We start from the raw sequence: 21,297 nt of genomic DNA, 5'->3' as shown, positions 1-21,297 counted from the left end.
TTATTGCAGGGAGCCCATGCAGGTGCCACACAGACTCCTTTTAAGCCTTATTGTAGGGAGCCCATGCAGGTGCCACACAGACTCGTTTTAAGCCTTATTGCAGGGAGCCCATGCAGGTGCCACACAGACTCCTTTTAAGCCTTATTGCAGGGAGCCCATTCAGGTGCCACACAGAATCGTTTTAAGCCTTATTGCAGGGAGCCCATGCAGGTGCCACACAGACTCCTTTTAAGCCTTATTGCAGGTAGACCATGTTGGTGCCACACTGACTCTTTTAAGCCTTATTGCAGGAAGCCCATGCAGGTGCCACCCAGTTTCCTTTTAAGCTTTTAATGCAGAGAGCCCATGCAGGTGCCACACTGACTCCTTTTAAGCCTTATTGCAGGGAGCCCATGCAGGTGCCACACAGACTCCTTTTAAGCCTTACTGCAGGGAGCCCATTCAGGTGCCACACAGTTTCCTTTTAAGCTTTTATTGCAGGAAGCCCATGCAGGTGCCACACAGACTCCTTTTAAGCCATATTGCAGGGAGCCCATGCATGTGCCACACAGACTCCTTTTAAGCCTTATTGGAGGGAGCCCATGCAGATGCCACACAGTTTCCTTTTAAGCTTTTATTGCAGGGAGCCCATGCAGGTGCCACACAGACTCCTTTTAAGCCTTATTGCAGGGAGCCCATGCAGGTGCCACACAGACTCCATTTAAGCCTTATTGCAGGGAGCCCATCCAGGTGCCACACAGTTTCCTTTTAATCTTTTATTGCAGGGAGCCCATGCAGGTGCCACACTGACTCCTTTTAAGCCTTATTGCAGGGAGCCCATGCAGGTGCCACACAGACTCCTTTCAAGCCTTATTGCAGGGAGCCCATGCAGGTGCCACACAGACTCGTTTTAAGCCTTATTGCAGGGAGCCCATGCAGGTGCCACACAGACTCCTTTTAAGCCTTATTGCAGGGAGCCCATGCAGGTGCCACACAGACTCCTTTTAAGCCTTATTGCAGGTAGACCATGTTGGTGCCACACTGACTCTTTTAAGCCTTATTGCAGGTAGCCCATGCAGGTGCCACACTGACCCCTTTTAAGCCTTATTGCAGGGAGCCCATGTAGGTGCCTCACAGACTCCTTTTAAGCCTTATTGCAGGGAGCCCATGCAGGTGCCACACAGTTTCCTTTAAAGCTTTTAATGCAGAGAGCCCATGCAGGTGCCACACTGACTCCTTTTAAGCCTTATTGCAGGGAGCCCATGCAGTTGCCACGCAGACTCCTTTTAAGCCTTATTGCAGGGAGCCCATGCAGGTGCCACACAGTTTCCTTTTAAGCTTTTATTGCAGGAAGCCCATGCAGGTGCCACACAGACTCCTTTTAAGCCTTATTGCAGGGAGCCCATGCAGGTGCCACACAGACTCCTTTTAAGCCTTATTGTATTGAGCCCATGCAGGTGCCACACAGTTTCCTTTTAAGCTTTTATTGCAGGGAGCCCATGCAGGTGCCACAGAGACTCTTTTTAAGCATTATTGCAGGGAGCCCATGCAGGTGCCACACAGACTCCATTGAAGCCTTATTGCAGGGAGCCCATGCGGGTGCCACACGGTTTCCTTTTAAGCTTTTATTGCAGGGACCCCATGCAGGTGCCACACAGACTCCTTTTAAACCTTGTTGCAGGTAGCCCATGCAGGTGCCACACAGACTCCTTTTAAGCCTTATTGCCGGTAGCCTATGCAGGTGCCACACAGACTCCTTTTAAGCTCCTATTGCAGGGAGCCCATGCAGGTGCCACACAGACTCCTTTTAAGCCTTTTTGCAGGGTGCCCATGCAGGTGCCACACAGACTCCTTTTAAGCCTTTTTGCAGGGAGCCCATGCAGGTGCCACACAGTGTCCTTTTAAGCCTTATTGCAGGGAGCCCATGCAGGTGCCTTACAGACTCCTTTTAAGCCTTATTGCAGGGAGCCCATGCAGGTGCCACACAGACTCGTTTTAAGCCTTATTGCAGGGAGCCCATGCAGGTGCCACACAGACTCCTTTTAAGCCTTTTTGCAGGGTGCCCATGCAGGTGCCACACAGACTCCTTTTAAGCCTTTTTGCAGGGAGCCCATGCAGGTGCCACACCGAGTCCTTTTAAGCCTTATTGCAGGGAGCCCATGCAGGTGCCATACAGACTCCTTTTAAGCCTTATTGCAGGGAGCCCATGCAGGTGCCACACAGACTCGTTTTAAGCCTTATTGCAGGGAGCCCATGCAGGTGCCACACAGACTGCTTTTAAGCCTCATTGCAGGTAGCCCATGCAGGTGCCACACTGACTCTTTTAAGCCTTATTGCAGGGAGCCCATGTAGGTGCCAAACAGACTCCTTTTAAGCCTTATTGCAGGGAGCCTATGGAGGTGCCACACAGTTTCCTTTTAAGCTTTTATTGCAGGTAGCCCATGCAGGTGCCACATTGACTCCTTTTAAGCCTTATTGCAGGGAGCCCATGCAGGTGCCCCACAGACTCCTTTGAAGCCTTATTGCCGGTAGCCCATGCAGTTGCCACACAGACTCCTTTTAAGCCTTTTTGCAGGGAGCCCATGCAGGTGCCACACAGACTCCTTTTAAGCCTTTTTGCAGGGAGCCCATGCAGGTGCCACACAGACTCCTTTTAAGCCTTATTGCAGGGAGTCCATGTAGGTGCCACACAGACTCCTTTTAAGCCTTATTGCAGGGAGCCCATGCAGGTGCCACACAGTTTCCTTTTAAGATTTTAATGCAGGGAGTCCATGCAGGTGCCGCACTGACTCCTTTTAAGCCTTATTGCAGGGAGCCCATGCAGGTGCCACACAGACTCCTTTTAAGCCTTATTGCAGGGAGCCCATGCAGGTGCCACACAGACTCCTTTCAAGCCTTATTGCAGGGAGCCCATGCAGGTGCCACACAGTTTCCTTTTAAGCTTTTATTGCAGGGAGCCCATGCAGGTGCCACACACTCCTTTTAAGCCTTATTGCAGGTAGCCCATGCAGGTGCCACACAGACTCCTTTTAAGTCTTTTTGCAGGGAGCCCATGCAGGTGCCACACAGACTCCTTTTAAGCCTTATTGCAGGTAGCCCACGCAGGTGCCACACAGACTCCTTTTAAGCCTTATTGCAGGGAGCCCATGCAGGTGCCACACGGTTTCCTTTTAAGCCTTATTGCAGGGAGCCCATGCAGGTGCCACACACACTCCTTTTAAGCCTTATTGCAGGGAGCCCATGCAGGTTCCACACAGAATTCTTTTAAGCTCCTATTGCAGGGAGCCCATGCAGGTGCCACACAGACTCATTTTAAGGCTTATTGCAGGGAGCCCATGCAGGTGCCACACAGACTCCTTTTAAGCCTTATTGCAGGGAGCCCATGCAGGTGCCACACAGACTCGTTTTAAGCCTTATTGCAGGGAGCCCATGCAGGTGCCACAAAGACTCCTATTAAGCCTTATTGCAGGGAGCCCATGTTGGTGCCACACAGACTACTTTTAAGCTTTATTGCAGGGAGCCCATGCAGGTGCCACATAGTTTCCTTTTAAGCTTTTATTGCAGGGAGCCCATGCAGGTGCCACATTGACTCCTTTTAAGCCTTATTGCAGGGAGCCCATGCAGGTGCCACACAGACTCCTTGTAAGCCTTATTGCCGGTAGCCCATGCAGTTGCCACACAGACTCCTTTTAATCCTTTTTGCAGGGAGCCCATGCAGGTGCCACACAGACTCCTTTTAAGCCTTTTTGCAGGGAGCCCATGCAGGTCCCACACAGTTTCCTTTTAAGCTTTTAATGCAGGGAGCCCATGCAGGTGCCACACAGACTCCTTTTAAGCCTTATTGCAGGGAGCCCATGCAGGTGCCACACAGACTCCTTTTAAGCCTTATTGCAGAGAGCCCATGCAGGTGCCACACAGTTTCCTTTTAAGCTTTTATTGCAGGGAGCCCATGCAGGTGCCACACTGACTCCTTTTAAGCCTTATTGCAGAGAGCCCATGCAGGTGCCACACAGACTCCTTTTAAGCCTTATTGCAGGGAGCCCATGTAGGTGCCAGATAGACTCCTTTTAAGCCTTATTGCAGGTAGCCCATGCAGGTGCCACACAGACTCCTTTTAAGCCTTATTGCCGGTAGCCCATGCAGGTGCTTCACTGACTCCTTTTAAGCTCCTATTGCAGGGAGTCCATGCAGGTGCCACACAGACTCCTTTTAAGCCTTTTTGCAGGGTGCCCATGCAGGTGCCACACAGACTCCTTTTAAGCCTTTTTGCAGGGAGCCCATGCAGGTGCCACACAGACTCCCTTTAAGCCTTATTGCAGGGAGCCCATGCAGGTGCCACACAGACTCCTTTTAAGCCTTATTGCCGGTAGCCCATGCAGTTGCCACACAGACTCCTTTTAAGCCTTTTTGCACGGAGCCCATGCAGGTGCCACACAGACTCCTTTTAAGCCTTTTTGCAGGGAGCCCATGCAGGTGCAACACAGACTCCTTTTAAGCCTTATTGCAGGGAGCCCATGCAGGTGCCACACAGAATTCTTCTAAGCCTTATTGCAGGGAGCCCATGCAGGTGCCACACAGACTCCTTTTAAGCCTTATTGCAGGGAGCCCATGCAGGTGCCACACTGACCCCTTTTAAGCCTTATTGCAGGGAGCCCATGTAGGTGCCACACAGACTCATTTTAAGCCTTATTGCAGGGAGCCCATGCAGGTGCCACACAGTTTCCTTTTAAGCTTTTAATGCAGGGAGCCCATGCAGGTGCCGCACTGACTCCTTTTCAGCCTTATTGCCGGGAGCCCATGCAGGTGCCACACAGACTCCATTTAAGCCTTATTGCAGGGAGCCCATGCACGTGCCACACAGTTTCCTTTTAAGCTTTTATTGCAGGGAGCCCATGCAGGTGCCACACAGACTCCTTTCAAGCCTTATTGCAGGGAGCCCATGCAGGTGCCACACAGTTTCCTTTTAAGCCTTATTGCAGGGAGCCCATGCAGGTGCCACACAGACTCGTTTTAAGCCTTATTGCAGGGAGCCCATGCAGATGTCACAAAGACTCCTTTTAAGACTTATTGCAGGTAGCCCATGCAGGTGCCACACTGACTCTTTTAAGCCTTATTGCAGGGAGCCCATGTAGGTGCCACACAGACTACTTTTAAGCTTTATTGCAGGGAGCCCATGCAGGTGCCACATAGTTTCCTTTTAAGCTTTTATTGCAGGGAGTCCATGCAGGTGCCACATTGACTCCTTTTAAGCCTTATCGCAGAGAGCCCATGCAGGTGCCACACAGACTCCTTGTAAGCCTTATTGCCGGTAGCCCATGCAGTTGCCACACAGACTCCTTTTAAGCCTTTTTGCAGGGAGCCCATGCAGGTGCCACACAGTTTCCTTTTAAGCTTTTAATGCAGGGAGACCATGCAGGTGCCACACTGACTCCTTTTAAGCCTTATTGCAGGGAGCCCATGCAGGTGCCACACAGACTCCTTTTAAGCCTTATTGCAGGGAGCCCATGGAGGTGCCACACAGTTTCCTTTTAAGCTTTTATTACAGGGAGCCCATGCAAGTGCCACACTGACTCCTTTTAAGCCTTATTGCAGGGAGCCCATGGAGGTGTCACACAGACTCCTTTTAAGCCTTATTGCAGGGAGCCCATGCAGGTGCCACACAGACTCCATTGAATCCTTTTTGCAGGGAGCCCATGCAGGTGCCACACAGTTTCCTTTTAAGATTTTATTGCAAGGACCCCATGCAGGTGCCACACAGACTCCTTTTAAGCCTTATTGCAAGTAGCCCATGCAGGTGCCACACAGACTCCTTTTAAGCCTTATTGCCGGTAGCCCATGCAGGTGCCACACAGACTCCTTTTAAGCCTTTTTGCAGGGAGCCCATGCAGGTGCCACACAGACTCCCTTTAAGCCTTATTGCAGGGAGCCCATGCAGGTGCCACACAGACTCCTTTTAAGCCTTATTGCAGGGAGCCCATGCAGGTGCCACACAGACTCCTTTTAAGCCTTATTGCAGGTAGACCATGTTGGTGCCACACTGACTCTTTTAAGCCTTATTGCAGGGAGCCCATGTAGGTGCTACACAGACTCCTTTTAAGCCTTATTGCAGGGAGCCTATGCCGGTGCCACACAGTTTCCTTTTAAGCTTTTATTGTAGGGAGCCCATGCTGGTGCCACATTGACTCCTTTTAAGCCTTATTGCAGGGAGCCTATGCAGGTGCCACACAGATTCCTTTTAAGCCTTATTGCCGGTAGCCCATGCAGTTGCCACACAGACTACTTTTAAGCCTTTTTTCAGGGAGCCCATGCAGGTGCCACACAGACTCCTTTTAAGCCTTTTTGCAGGGAGCCCATGCAGGTGCCACACAGACTCCTTTTAAGCCTTATTGAAGGGAGCCCATGCAGGTGTCACACAGACTCCTTTTAAGCCTTATTGCAGGGAGCCCATGCAGTTGCCACACAGACTCCTTTTAAGCCTTATTGCAGGGAGCCCATGCAGGTGCCACGCAGTTTCCTTTTAAGCTTTTAATGCAGGAAGCCCATGCAGGTGCCACACTGACTCCTTTTAAGCCTTATTGCAGGGAGCCCATGCAGGTGCCACACAGACTCCATTTAAGCCTTATTGCAGGGAGCCCATGCAGGTGCCACACAGATTCCTTTTAAGCTTTTATTGCAGGAAGCCCATGCAGGTGCCACACTGACTCCTTTTAAGCCTTATTGCAGGGAGCCCATGCAGGTGCCACACAGACTCCTTTTAAGCCTTTTTGCAGGGAGCCCATGCAGGTGCCACACAGACTCCTTTTAAGCCTTTTTGCAGGGAGCCCATGCAGGTGCCGCACAAACTCCTTTTAAGGCTTATTGCAGGGAGCACATGCAGGTGCCACACAGACTCCTTTTAAGCCTTATTGCAGGGAGCCCATGCAAGTGCCACACAGAATCCTTTTAAGCCTTATTGCAGGTAGCCCATGCAGGTGCCACACTGACCCCTTTTAAGCCTTATTGCAGTTAGCCCATGTAGGTGCCACACAGACTCCTTTTAAACCTTATTGCAGGGAGCCCATGCAGGTGCCACACAGTTTCCTTTTAAGCTTTTAATGCAGGAAGCCCATGCAGGTGCCACACTGACTCCTTTTAAGCCTTATTGCAGGGAGCCTATGCAGGTGCCACACAGACTCCATTTAAGCCTTATTGCAGGGAGCCCATGCAGGTGCCACACAGACTCCTTTTAAGCCTTATTGCCGGTAGCCCATGCACGTGCCACACTGACTCCTTTTAAGCTCCTATTGCAGGGAGCCATGCAGGTGCCACACAGACTCCTTTTAAGCCTTTTTGCAGGGTGCCCATGCAGGTGCCACACAGATTCCTTTTAAGTCTTTTTACAGGGAGCCCATGCAGGTGCCACACAGATTCCCTTTAAGCCTTATTGCAGGGAGCCCATGCAGGTGCCACACAGACTCCTTTTAAGCCTTATTGCAGGGAGCCCATGCAGGTGCCACACAGACTCGTTTTAACCCTTATTGCAGGTAACCCATGTTGGTGCCACACTGACTCTTTTAAGCCTTATTGCAGGGTGCCCATGTAGGTGCCACACAGACTCCTTTTAAGCCTTATTGCAGGGGGCCCATGCAGGTGCCACACAGTTTCCTTTTAAGCTTTCATTGCAAGGACCCCATGCAGGTGCCACACAGACTCCTTTTAAGCCTTATTGCAAGTAGCCAATGCAGGTGCCACACAGACTCCTTTTAAGCCTTATTGCCGGTAGCCCATGCAGGTGCCACACAGACTCCTTTTAAGCCTTTTTGCAGGGAGCCCATGCAGGTGCCACACAGACTCCCTTTAAGCCTTATTGCAGGGAGCCCATGCAGGTGCCACACAGACTGCTTTTAAGCCTTATTGCAGGGAGCCCATGCAGGTGCCACACAGACTCCTTTTAAGCCTTATTGCAGGGAGCCCATGCAGGTGCCACACAGACTCCTTTTAAGCCTTATTGCAGGTAGACCATGTTGGTGCCACACTGACTCTTTTAAGCCTTATTGCAGGGAGCCCATGTAGGTGCTACACAGACTCCTTTTAAGCCTTATTGCAGGGAGCCTATGCCGGTGCCACACAGTTTCCTTTTAAGCTTTTATTGTAGGGAGCCCATGCTGGTGCCACATTGACTCCTTTTAAGCCTTATTGCAGGGAGCCTATGCAGGTGCCACACAGATTCCTTTTAAGCCTTATTGCCGGTAGCCCATGCAGTTGCCACACAGACTCCTTTTAAGCCTTTTTTCAGGGAGCCCATGCAGGTGCCACACAGACTCCTTTTAAGCCTTTTTGCAGGGAGCCCATGCAGGTGCCACACAGACTCCTTTTAAGCCTTATTGAAGGGAGCCCATGCAGGTGCCACACAGACTCCTTTTAAGCCTTATTGCAGGGAGCCCATGCAGTTGCCACACATACTCCTTTTAAGCCTTATTGCAGTAGCCCATGCAGGTGCCACACTGACCCCTTTTAAGCCTTATTGCAGGGAGCCCATGTAGGTGCCACACAGACTCCTTTTAAGCCTTATTGCAGGGAGCCCATGCAGGTGCCACGCAGTTTCCTTTTAAGCTTTTAATGCAGGAAGCCCATGCAGGTGCCACTCTGACTCCTTTTAAGCCTTATTGCAGGGAGCCCATGCAGGTGCCACACAGACTCCATTTAAGCCTTATTGCAGGGAGCCCATGCAGGTGCCACACAGATTCCTTTTAAGCTTTTATTGCAGGAAGCCCATGCAGGTGCCACACTGACTCCTTTTAAGCCTTATTGCAGGGAGCCCATGCAGGTGCCACACAGACTCCTTTTAAGCCTTTTTGCAGGGAGCCCATGCAGGTGCCACACAGACTCCTTTTAAGCCTTTTTGCAGGGAGCCCATGCAGGTGCCGCACAAACTCCTTTTAAGGCTTATTGCAGGGAGCCCATGCAGGTGCCACACAGACTCCTTTTAAGCCTTATTGCAGGGAGCCCATGCAAGTGCCACACAGAATCCTTTTAAGCCTTATTGCAGGTAGCCCATGCAGGTGCCACACTGACCCCTTTTAAGCCTTATTGCAGTTAGCCCATGTAGGTGCCACACAGACTCCTTTTAAGCCTTATTGCAGGGAGCCCATGCAGGTGCCACACAGTTTCCTTTTAAGCTTTTAATGCAGGAAGCCCATGCAGGTGCCACACTGACTCCTTTTAAGCCTTATTGCAGGGAGCCTATGCAGGTGCCACACAGACTCCATTTAAGCCTTATTGCAGGGAGCCCATGCAGGTGCCACACAGTTTCCTTTTAAGCTTTTATTGCAGGAAGCCCATGCAGGTGCCACACTGACTCCTTTTAAGCCTTATTGCAGGGAGCCCATGCAGGTGCCACACAGACTCCTTTTAAGCCTTATTGCAGGGAGCCCATGCAGGTGCCACACAGTTTCCTTTTAAACTTTTATTGCAGGGAGCCCATGCAGGTGCCACACACTCCTTTTAAGCCTTATTGCAGGTAGCCCATGCAGGTGCCACACAGACTCCTTTTAAGCCTTTTTGCAGGGAGCCCATGCAGGTGCCACACAGACTCCTTTTAAGCCTTATTGCAGGTAGCCCATGCAGGTGCCACACAGACTCCTTTTAAGCCTTATTGCAGGGAGCCCATGCAGGTGCCACACAGTTTCCTTTTAAGCGTTATTGTAGGGAGACCATGCAGGTGCCACACAGACTCCTTTTACACTTTATTGCAGGGAGCCCATGCAGGTGCCACACAGACTCCATTGAAGCCTTATTGCAGGGAGCCCATGCAGGTGCCACACAGTTTCCTTTTAAGCTTTTATTGCAGGGACCCCATGCAGGTGCCACACAGACTCCATTTAAGCCTTATTGCAGGTAGCCCATGCAGGTGCCACACAGACTCCTTTTAAGCTTTTATTGCAGGGAGCCCATGCAGGTGCCATACACTATTTTTAAGCCTTATTGCAGGGAGCCCATGCAGGTACCACACAGACTCCTTTTAAGCCTTTTTGCAGGGAGCCCATGCATGTGCCACACAGACTCCTTTTAAGCCTTATTGCAGGGAGCCCATGGAGGTGCCACACAGACTCCTTTTAAGCCTTATTGCAGGGAGCCCATGCAGGTGCCACACAGACTCCATTGAAGCCTTATTGCAGGGGGCCCATGCAGGTGCCACACAGTTTCCTTTTAAGCTTTTATTGCAGGGACCCCATGCAGGTGCCACACAGACTCCTTTTAAGCCTTATTGCAGGTAGCCCATGCAGGTGCCACACAGACTCCTTTTAAGCCTTATTGCCGGTAGCCCATGCACGTGCCACACTGACTCCTTTTAAGCTCCTATTGCAGGGAGCCATGCAGGTGCCACACAGACTCCTTTTAAGCCTTTTTGCAGGGTGCCCATGCAGGTGCCACACAGACTCCTTTTAAGTCTTTTTACAGGGAGCCCATGCAGGTGCCACACAGTTTCCTTTTAAGCCTTATTGCAGGGAGCCCATGCAGGTGCCACACACACTCCTTTTAAGCCTTATTGCAGAGAGCCCATGCAGGTTCCACACAGTTTCCTTTTAAGCTTTTATTGCAGGTAGCCCAGGCAGGTGCCACACTGACTCTTTTAAGCCTTATTGCAGGGAGCCCATGTAGGTGCCACACAGACTACTTTTAAGCCTTATTGCAGGGAGCCCATGCAGGTGCCACATAGTTTCCTTTTAAGCTTTTATTGCAGGGAGTCCATGCAGGTGCCACATTGACTCCTTTTAAGCCTTATTGCAGGGAGCCCATGCAGGTGCCACACAGACTCCTTGTAAGCCTTATTGCCGGTAGCCCATGCAGTTGCCACACAGACTCCTTTTAAGCCTTTTTGCAGGGAGCTCATGCAGGTGCCACACAGACTCCTTTTAAGCCTTTTTGCAGGGAGCCCATGTAGGTGCCACACAGTTTCCTTTAAAGCTTTTAATGCAGGGAGCACATGCAAGTGCCACACTGACTCCTTTTAAGCCTTATTGCAGGGAGCCCATGCAGGTGCCACACAGACTCCTTTTAAGCCTTATTGCAGGGAGCCCGTGGAGGTGCCACACAGTTTCCTTTTAAGCTTTTATTGCAGGGAGCCCATGCAGGTGCCACACTGACTCCTTTTAAGCCTTATTGCAGGGAGCCCATGGAGGTGCCACACAGACTCCTTTTAAGCCTTATTGCAGGGAGCCCATGCAGGTGCCACACAGACTCCATTGAAGCCTTATTGCAGGGGGCCCATGCAGGTGCCACACAGTTTCCTTTTAAGCTTTTATTGCAGGGACCCCATGCAGGTGCCACACAGACTCCTTTTAAGCCTTATTGCAGGTAGCCCATGCAGGTGCCACACAGACTCCTTTTAAGCCTTATTGCCGGTAGCCCATGCACGTGCCACACTGACTCCTTTTAAGCTCCTATTGCAGGGAGCCATGCAGGTGCCACAGACTCCTTTTAAGCCTTTTTGCAGGGTGCCCATGCAGGTGCCACACAGACTCCTTTTAAGTCTTTTTACAGGGAGCCCATGCAGGTGCCACACAGACTCCCTTTAAGCCTTATTGCAGGGAGCCCATGCAGGTGCCACACAGACTCCTTTTAAGCCTTATTGCAGGGAGCCCATGCAGGTGCCACACAGACTCGTTTTAAGCCTTATTGCAGGTAACCCATGTTGGTGCCACACTGACTCTTTTAAGCCTTATTGCAGGGAGCCCATGTAGGTGCCACACAGACTCCTTTTAAGCCTTATTGCAGGGAGCCTATGCAAGTGCCACACAGACTGCTTTTAAGCCTTTTTGCAGGGAGCCCATGCAGGTGCCACACAGACTCCCTTTAAGCCTTATTGCAGGGAGCCCATGCAGGTGCCACACAGACTCCTTTTAAGCCTTATTGCAGGGAGCCCATGCAGGTGCCACACTGACTCCTTTTAAGCCTTATTGCAGGTAGCCCATGTTGGTGCCACACTGACTCTTTTAAGCCTTATTGCAGGGAGCCCATGTAGGTGCCACACAGACTCCTTTTAAGCCTTATTGCAGGGAGCCTATGCAGGTGCCACACAGTTTCCTTTTAAGCTTTTATTGTAGGGAGCCCATGCTGGTGCCACATTGACTCCTTTTAAGCCTTATTGCAGGGAGCCTATGCAGGTGCCACACAGATTCCTTTTAAGCCTTATTGCCGGTAGCCCATGCAGTTGCCACACAGACTCCTTTTAAGCCTTTTTGCACGGAGCCCATGCAGGTGCCACACAGACTCCTTTTAAGCCTTTTTGCATGGAGCCCATGCAGGTGCCACACAGACTCCTTTTAAGCCTTATTGCAGGGAGCCCATGCAGGTGCCACACAGACTCCTTTTAAGCCTTATTGCAGGGAGCCCATGGAGGTGCCACACAGACTCCTTTTAAGCCTTATTGCACGTAGCCCATGCAGGTGCCACACTGACCCCTTTTAAGCCTTATTGCAGGGAGCCCATGTAGGTGCCACACAGACTCCTTTTAAGCCTTATTGCAGGGAGCCCATGCAGGTGCCACACAGTTTACTTTTAAGCTTTTAATGCGGGAAGCCCATGCAGGTGCCACACTGTCTCCTTATAAGCCTTATTGCAGGGAGACCATTCAGGTGCCACACAGACTCCATTTAAGCCTTATTGCAGGGAGCCGATGCAAGTGCCACACAGATTCCTTTTAAGATTTTATTGCAGGAAGCCCATGCAGGTGCCACACTGACTCCTTTTAAGCCTTATTGCAGGGAGACCATTCAGGTGCCACACAGACACCATTTAAGCCTTATTGCAGGGAGCCCATGCAAGTGCCACACAGATTCCTTTTAAGATTTTATTGCAGGAAGCCCATGCAGGTGCCACACTGACTCCTTTTAAGCCTTATTGCAGGGAGCCCATGCAGGTGCCACACAGACTCTTTTTAAGCCTTATTGCAGGGAGCCCATGCAGGTGCCACACAGACTCCTTTTAAGCGTTATTGCAGGGAGCCCATGCAGGTGCCACACAGTTTCCTTTTAAGCTTTTAATGCAGGAAGCCCATGCAGGTGCCACACTGACTCATTTTAAGCCTTATTGCAGGGAGCCCATGCAGGTGCCACACAGACTCCATTTAAGCCTTATTGCAGGGAGCCCATGCAGGTGCCACACAGTTTCCTTTTAAGCTTTTATTGCAGGAAGCCCATGCAGGTGCCACACAGACTCCTTTTAAGCCTTATTGCAGGGAGCCCATGCAGGTCCCACACAGACTCCTTTTAAGCCTTATTGCAGCGAGCCCATGCAGGTGCCATACAGTTTCCTTTTAAGGTTTTATTGCAGGGAGCCCATGCAGGTGCCACACACTCCTTTTAAGCCTTATTGCAGGTAGCCCATGCAGGTGCCACACAGACTCCTTTTAAGCCTTTTTGCAGGTAGCACATGCAGGTGCCACACAGACTCCTTTTAAGCCATATTGCAGGGAGCCCATGCAGGTGCCACACAGACTCCTTTTAAGCCTTATTGCAGGGAGCCCATGCAGGTGCCACACAGACTCCTTTTAAGCCTTATTGCAGGTAGCCCATGCAGGTGCCACACTGACCGCTTTTAAGCCTTATTGCAGGGAGCCCATGTAGGTGCCACACAGACTCCTTTTAAGCCTTATTGCAGGGAGCCCATGCAGGTGCCACACAGTCTCCTTTTAAGCTTTTAATGCGGGAAGCCCATGCAGGTGCCACACTGACTCCTTATAAGCCTTATTGCAGGGAGACCATTTAGGTGCCACACAGACTCCATTTAAGCCTTATTGCAGGGAGCCCATGCAGGTGCCACACAGATTCCTTTTAAGCTTTTATTGCAGGAAGCCCATGCAAGTGCCACACAGATTCCTTTTAAGATTTTATTGCAGGAAGCCCATGCAGGTGCCACACTGACTCCTTTTAAGCCTTATTGCAGGGAGCCCATGCAGGTGCCACACAGACCTTTTTAAGCCTTATTGCAGGGAGCCCATGCAGGTGCCACACAGACTCCTTTTAAGCCTTATTGCAGGGAGCCCATGCAGGTTCCACACAGTTTCCTTTTAAGCTTTTAATGCAGGAAGCCCATGCAGGTGCCACACTGACTCCTTTTAAGCCTTATTGCAGGGAGCCCATGCAGGTGCCACACAGACTCCATTTAAGCCTTATTGCAGGGAGCCCATGCAGGTGCCACACAGTTTCCTTTTAAGCTTTTATTGCAGGAAGCCCATGCAGGTGCCACACAGACTCCTTTTAAGCCTTATTGCAGGGAGCCCATGCAGGTCCCACACAGACTCCTTTTAAGCCTTATTGCAGCGAGCCCATGCAGGTGCCATACAGTTTCCTTTTAAGCTTTTATTGCAGGGAGCCCATGCAGGTGCCACACACTCCTTTTAAGCCTTCTTGCAGGTAGCCCATGCAGGTGCCACACAGACTCCTTTTAAGCCATATTGCAGGGAGCCCATGCAGGTGCCACACAGACTCCTTTTAAGCCTTATTGCAGGGAGCCCATGCAGGTGCCACACAGACTCCTTTTAAGCCTTATTGCAGGTAGCCCATGCAGGTGTCACACTGACCCCTTTTAAGCCTTATTGCAGGGAGCCCATGTAGGTGCCACACAGACTCCTTTTAAGCCTTATTGCAGGGAGCCCATGCAGGTGCCACACAGTTTCCTTTTAAGCTTTTAATGCGGGAAGCCCATGCAGGTGCCCCACTGACTCCTTATAAGCCTTATTGCAGGGAGACCATTCAGGTGCCACACAGACTCCATTTAAGCCTTATTGCAGGGAGCCCATGCAGGTGCCACACAGATTCCTTTTAAGCTTTTATTGCAGGAAGCCCATGCAGGTGCCACACTGACTCCTTTTAAGCCTTATTGCAGGGAGCCCATGCAGGTGCCACACAGACTCTTTTTAAGCCTTATTGCAGGGAGCCCATGCAGGTGTCACACAGACTCCTTTTAAGCCTTATTGCAGGTAGCCCATGCAGGTGCCACACTGACCCCTTTTAAGCCTTATTGCAGGGAGCCCATGTAGATGCCACACAGACTCCTTTAAAGCCTTATTGCAGGGAGCCCATGCAGGTGCCACACAGTTTCCTTTTAAGCTTTTAATGCAGGAAGCGCATGCAGGTGCCACACTGACTCCTTTTAAGCCTTATTGCAGGGAGCCCATGCAGGTGCCACACAGACTCCATTTAAGCCTTATTGCAGGGAGCCCATGCAGGTGCCACACAGTTTCCTTTTAAGCTTTTATTGCAGGAAGCCCATGCAGGTGCCACAGTGACTCCTTTTAAGCCTTATTGCAGGGAGCCCATGCAGGTGCCACACAGACTCCTTTTAAGCCTTATTGCAGGGAGCCCATGCAGGTGCCATACAGTTTCCTTTTAAGCTTTTATTGCAGGGTGCCCATGCAGGTGCCACACACTCCTTTTAAGCCTTATTGCAGGTAGCCCATGGAGGTGCCACACAGACTCCTTTTAAGCCTTTTTGCAGGGAGCCCATGCAGGTGCCACACAGACTCCTTTTAAGCCTTATTGCAGGTAGCCCATGCAGGTGCCACACAGTTATCTTTTAAGCGTTATTGCAGGGAGACCATGCAGGTGCCACACAGACTCCTTTTAAGCCTTATTGCAGGGAGACCATGCAGGTGCCACACAGACTCCATTGAAGCCTTATTGCAGGGAGCCCATGCAGGTGCCACACAGTTTCCTTTTAAGCTTTTATTGCAGGGAGCCCATGCAGGTGCCACACAGACTCTTTTAAGCCTTATTGCAGGTAGCCCATGCAGGTGCCACACAGTTTCCTTTTAAGCCTTATTGCAGGGAGCCCATGCAGGTGCCACACACACTCCTTTTAAGCCTTTTTGCAGGGAGCCCTTGCAGGTGCCACACAGACTCCTTTTAAGCCTTATTTCAGGGAGCCCATGCAGGTGCCACACAGTCTCCTTTTAAGCCTTATTGCAGGGAGCCCATGCAGGTGCCACACAGCTTCCTTTTAAGCCTTTTTTCAGGGAGCCCATGCAGGTGCCACACACACTCCTTTTAAGCCTTTTTGCAGGCAGCCCATGCAGGTGACACACAGACTCCTTTTAAGCCTTATTGCAGGGAGCCCATGCAGGTGCCACACAGACTCCTTTTAAGCCTTATTGCAGGGAGCCCATGCAGGTACCACACAGACTCGTTTTAAGCCTTATTGCAGGTAGCCCATGTAGGTGCCACACTGACTCTTTTAAGCCTTATTGCAGGGAGCCCATGTAGGTGCCACACAGACTCCTTTTAAGCCTTATTGCTGGGAGTCTATGCAGGTGCCACACAGACTCCTTTTAAGCCTTATTGCAGGGAGCCCATGCAGGTACCACACAGACTCGTTTTAAGCCTTATTGCAGGTAGCCCATGTAGGTGCCACACTGACTCTTTTAAGCCTTATTGCAGGGAGGCCATGTAGGTGCCACACAGACTCCTTTTAAGCCTTATTGCTGGGAGTCTATGCAGGTGCCACAGTTTCCTTTTAAGCTTTTATTGCAGGGAGCCCATGCAGGTGCCACATTGACTCCTTTTAAGCCTTATTGCAGTGAGCCCATGCAGGTGCCACACAGACTCCTTTTAAGTCTTATTGCCGGCAGCCCATGCAGTTGCCACACAGACTCCTTTTAAGCCTTTTTGCAGGGAGCCCATGCAGGTGCCACACAGACTCCTTTTAAGCCTTTTTGCAGGTAGCCCATGCAGGTGCCACACAGACTCCTTTTAAGCCATATTGCAGGGAGGGCATGCAGGTGCCACACAGTTTTCTTTTAAGCCTTATTGCAGGGAGCCCATGCAGGTGCCACACACACTCCTTTTAAGCCTTTTTGCAGGGAGCCCATGCAGGTGCCACACAGACTCCTTTTAAGCTTTTATTGCAGGGAGCCCATGCAGGTGCCACACAGACTCCTTTTAAGCCTTATTGCAGCGAGCCCATGCAGGTGCCACACAGACTCCTTTTAAGCCTTATTGCAGGGAGCCCATGCAGGTGCCATACAGTTTCCTTTTAAGCTTTTATTGCAGGGTGCCCATGCAGGTGCCACACACTCCTTTTAAGTCTTATTGCAGGTAGCCCATGGAGGTGCCACACAGACTCCTTTTAAGCCTTTTTGCAGGGAGCCCATGCAGGTGCCACACAGACTCCTTTTAAGCCTTATTGCACGTAGCCATGCAGGTGCCACACAGACTCCTTTTAAGCCTTATTCCAGGGAGCCCATGCAGGTGCCACACAGACTCCTTTTATGCTTTTAATGCAGGGAGCCCATGCAGGTGCCACACTGACTCCTTTTAAGCCTTATTGCAGGAAGCCCATGCAGGTGCCACACAGACTCCATTTAAGCCTTATTGCAGGGAACCCATGCAGGTGCCACACAGTTTCCTTTTAAGTGTTATTGCAGGGAGACCATGCAGGTGCCACACAGACTCCTTTTAAGCCTTATTGCAGGGAGACCATGCAGGTGCCACACAGACTCCATTGAAGCCTTATTGCAGGAAGCCCATGCAGGTGCCACACAGTTTCCTTTTAAGCTTTTATTGCAGGGACCCCATGCAGGTGCCACACAGACTCCTTTTAAGCCTTATTGCAGGTAGCCCATGCAGGTGCCACACAGACTCCTTTTAAGCCTTATTGCCGGTAGCCCATGCAGTTGCCACACAGACTCCTTTTAAACCTTATTGCAGGGAGCCTATGCAGGTGCCACACAGACTCCTTTTAAGCCTTATTGCCGGTAGCCCATGCTGTTGCCACACAGACTCCTTTTAAGCCTTTTTGCACGGAGCCCATGCAGGTGCCACACAGACTCCTTTTAAGCCTTTTTGCAGGGAGCCCATGCAGGTGCCACACAGACTCCTTTTAAGCCTTATTGCAGGGAGCCCATGCAGGTGCCACACAGACTCCTTTTAAGCCTTATTGCAGGGAGCCCATGAAGGTGCCACACAGACTCCTTTTAAGCCTTATTGCAGGTAGCTCATGCAGGTGCCACACTGACTCCTTTTAAGCCTTATTGCAGGGAGCCCATGTAGGTGCCACACAGACTCTTTTAAGCCTTATTGCAGGGAGCCCATGCAGGTGCCACACAGACTCGTTTTAAGCCTTATTGCAGGTAGCCCATGTTGGTGTCACACTGACTCTTTTAAGCCTTATTGCAGGGAGCCCATGTAGGTGCCACACAGACTCCTTTTAAGCCTTATTGCAGGGAGCCTATGCAGGTGCCACACAGACTCCTTTTAAGCCTTATTGCAGGGAGCCCATGCAGGTGCCACACAGACTCCTTTTAAGCCTTATTGCAGGTAGCCCATGTTGGTGCCACACTGACTCTTTTAAGCCTTATTGCAGGGATCCCATGTAGGTGCCACACAGACTCCTTTTAAGCCTTATTGCAGGGAGCCTATGCAGGTGCCACACAGTTTCTTTTTAAGCTTTTATTGTAGGGAGCCCATGCTGGTGCCACATTGACTCCTTTTAAGCCTTATTGCAGGGAGCCTATGCAGGTGCCACACAGATTCCTTTTAAGCCTTATTGCCGGTAGCCCATGCAGTTGCCACACAGACTCCTTTTAAGCCTTTTTGCACGGAGCCCATGCAGGTGCCACACAGACTCCTTTTAAGTGTTTTTGTAGGGAGCCCATGCAGGTGCCACACAGACTCCTTTTAAGCCTTATTGCAGGGAGCCCATGCAGGTGCCACACAGACTCCTTTTAAGCCTTATTGCAGGGAGCCCATGCAGGTGCCACACAGACTCCTTTTAAGCCTTATTGCAGGTAGCCCATGCAGGTGCCACACTGACCCCTTTTAAGCCTTATTGCAGGGAGCCCATGTAGGTGCCACACAGACTCCTTTTAAGTCTTATTGCAGGGAGCCCATGCAGGTGCCACACAGTTTCCTTTTAAGCTTTTAATGCGGGAAACCCATGCAGGTGCCACACTGACTCCTTTTAAGCCTTATTGCAGGGAGCCCATGCAAGTGCCACACAGACTCCATTTAAGCCTTATTGCAGGGAAGCCTATGCAGGTGCCACACAGATTCCTTTTAAGCTTTTATTGCAGGAAGCCCATGCAGGTGCCACACTGACTCCTTTTAAGCCTTATTGCAGGGAGCCCATGCAGGTGCCACACAGACTCTTTTTAAGCCTTTTTGCAGGGAGCCCATGCAGGTGCCACACAGACTCCTTTTAAGCCTTTTTGCAGGGAGCCCATGCAGGTGCCACACAGACTCCTTTTAAGCCTTATTGCAGGGAGCCCATGCAAGTGCCACACAGATTCCTTTTAAGATTTTATTGCAGGAAGCCCATGCAGGTGCCACACTGACTCCTTTTAAGCCTTATTGCAGGGAGACCATTCAGGTGCCACACAGACACCATTTAAGCCTTATTGCAGGGAGCCCATGCAAGTGCCACACAGATTCCTTTTAAGATTTTATTGCAGGAAGCCCATGCAGGTGCCACACTGACTCCTTTTAAGCCTTATTGCAGGGAGCCCATGCAGGTGCCACACAGACTCTTTTTAAGCCTTATTGCAGGGAGCCCATGCAGGTGCCACACAGACTCCTTTTAAGCCTTATTGCAGGGAGCCCATGCAGGTGCCACACAGTTTCCTTTTAAGCTTTTAATGCAGGAAGCCCATGCAGGTGCCACACTGACTCATTTTAAGCCTTATTGCAGGGAGCCCATGCAGGTGCCACACAGACTCCATTTAAGCCTTATTGCAGGGAGCCCATGCAGGTGCCACACAGTTTCCTTTTAAGCTTTTATTGCAGGAAGCCCATGCAGGTGCCACACAGACTCCTTTTAAGCCTTATTGCAGGGAGCCCATGCAGGTCCCACACAGACTCCTTTTAAGCCTTATTGCAGCGAGCCCATGCAGGTGCCATAGAGTTTCCTTTTAAGCTTTTATTGCAGGGAGCCCATGCAGGTGCCACACACTCCTTTTAAGCCTTATTGCAGGTAGCCCATGCAGGTGCCACACAGACTCCTTTTAAGCCTTTTTGCAGGTAGCACATGCAGGTGCCACACAGACTCCTTTTAAGCCATATTGCAGGGAGCCCATGCAGGTGCCACACAGACTCCTTTTAAGCCTTATTGCAGGGAGCCCATGCAGGTGCCACACAGACTCCTTTTAAGCCTTATTGCAGGTAGCCCATGCAGGTGCCACACTGACCGCTTTTAAGCCTTATTGCAGGGAGCCCATGTAGGTGCCACACAGACTCCTTTTAAGCCTTATTGCAGGGAGCCCATGCAGGTGCCACACAGTCTCCTTTTAAGCTTTTAATGCGGGAAGCCCATGCAGGTGCCACACTGACTCCTTATAAGCCTTATTGCAGGGAGACCATTTAGGTGCCACACAGACTCCATTTAAGCCTTATTGCAGGGAGCCCATGCAGGTGCCACACAGATTCCTTTTAAGCTTTTATTGCAGGAAGCCCATGCAAGTGCCACACAGATTCCTTTTAAGATTTTATTGCAGGAAGCCCATGCAGGTGCCACACTGACTCCTTTTAAGCCTTATTGCAGGGAGCCCATGCAGGTGCCACACAGACCTTTTTAAGCCTTATTGCAGGGAGCCCATGCAGGTGCCACACAGACTCCTTTTAAGCCTTATTGCAGGGAGCCCATGCAGGTGCCACACAGTTTCCTTTTAAGCTTTTAATGCAGGAAGCCCATGCAGGTGCCACACTGACTCCTTTTAAGCCTTATTGCAGGGAGCCCATGCAGGTGCCACACAGACTCCATTTAAGCCTTATTGCAGGGAGCCCATGCAGGTGCCACACAGTTTCCTTTTAAGCTTTTATTGCAGGAAGCCCATGCAGGTGCCACACAGACTCCTTTTAAGCCTTATTGCAGGGAGCCCATGCAGGTCCCACACAGACTCCTTTTAAGCCTTATTGCAGCGAGCCCATGCAGGTGCCATACAGTTTCCTTTTAAGCTTTTATTGCAGGGAGCCCATGCAGGTGCCACACACTCCTTTTAAGCCTTCTTGCAGGTAGCCCATGCAGGTGCCACACAGACTCCTTTTAAGCCATATTGCAGGGAGCCCATGCAGGTGCCACACAGACTCCTTTTAAGCCTTATTGCAGGGAGCCCATGCAGGTGCCACACAGACTCCTTTTAAGCCTTATTGCAGGTAGCCCATGCAGGTGTCACACTGACCCCTTTTAAGCCTTATTGCAGGGAGCCCATGTAGGTGCCACACAGACTCCTTTTAAGCCTTATTGCAGGGAGCCCATGCAGGTGCCACACAGTTTCCTTTTAAGCTTTTAATGCGGGAAGCCCATGCAGGTGCCCCACTGACTCCTTATAAGCCTTATTGCAGGGAG

Source organism: Phyllobates terribilis, unplaced genomic scaffold (assembly GCF_046119375.1).
Source record: "Phyllobates terribilis strain yellow unplaced genomic scaffold, ASM4611937v1 Scaffold_5__5_contigs__length_657084704, whole genome shotgun sequence".
In the NCBI taxonomy this organism is placed as follows: Eukaryota; Metazoa; Chordata; class Amphibia; order Anura; family Dendrobatidae; genus Phyllobates; species Phyllobates terribilis.
This window is presented reverse-complemented; position numbering follows the sequence as displayed.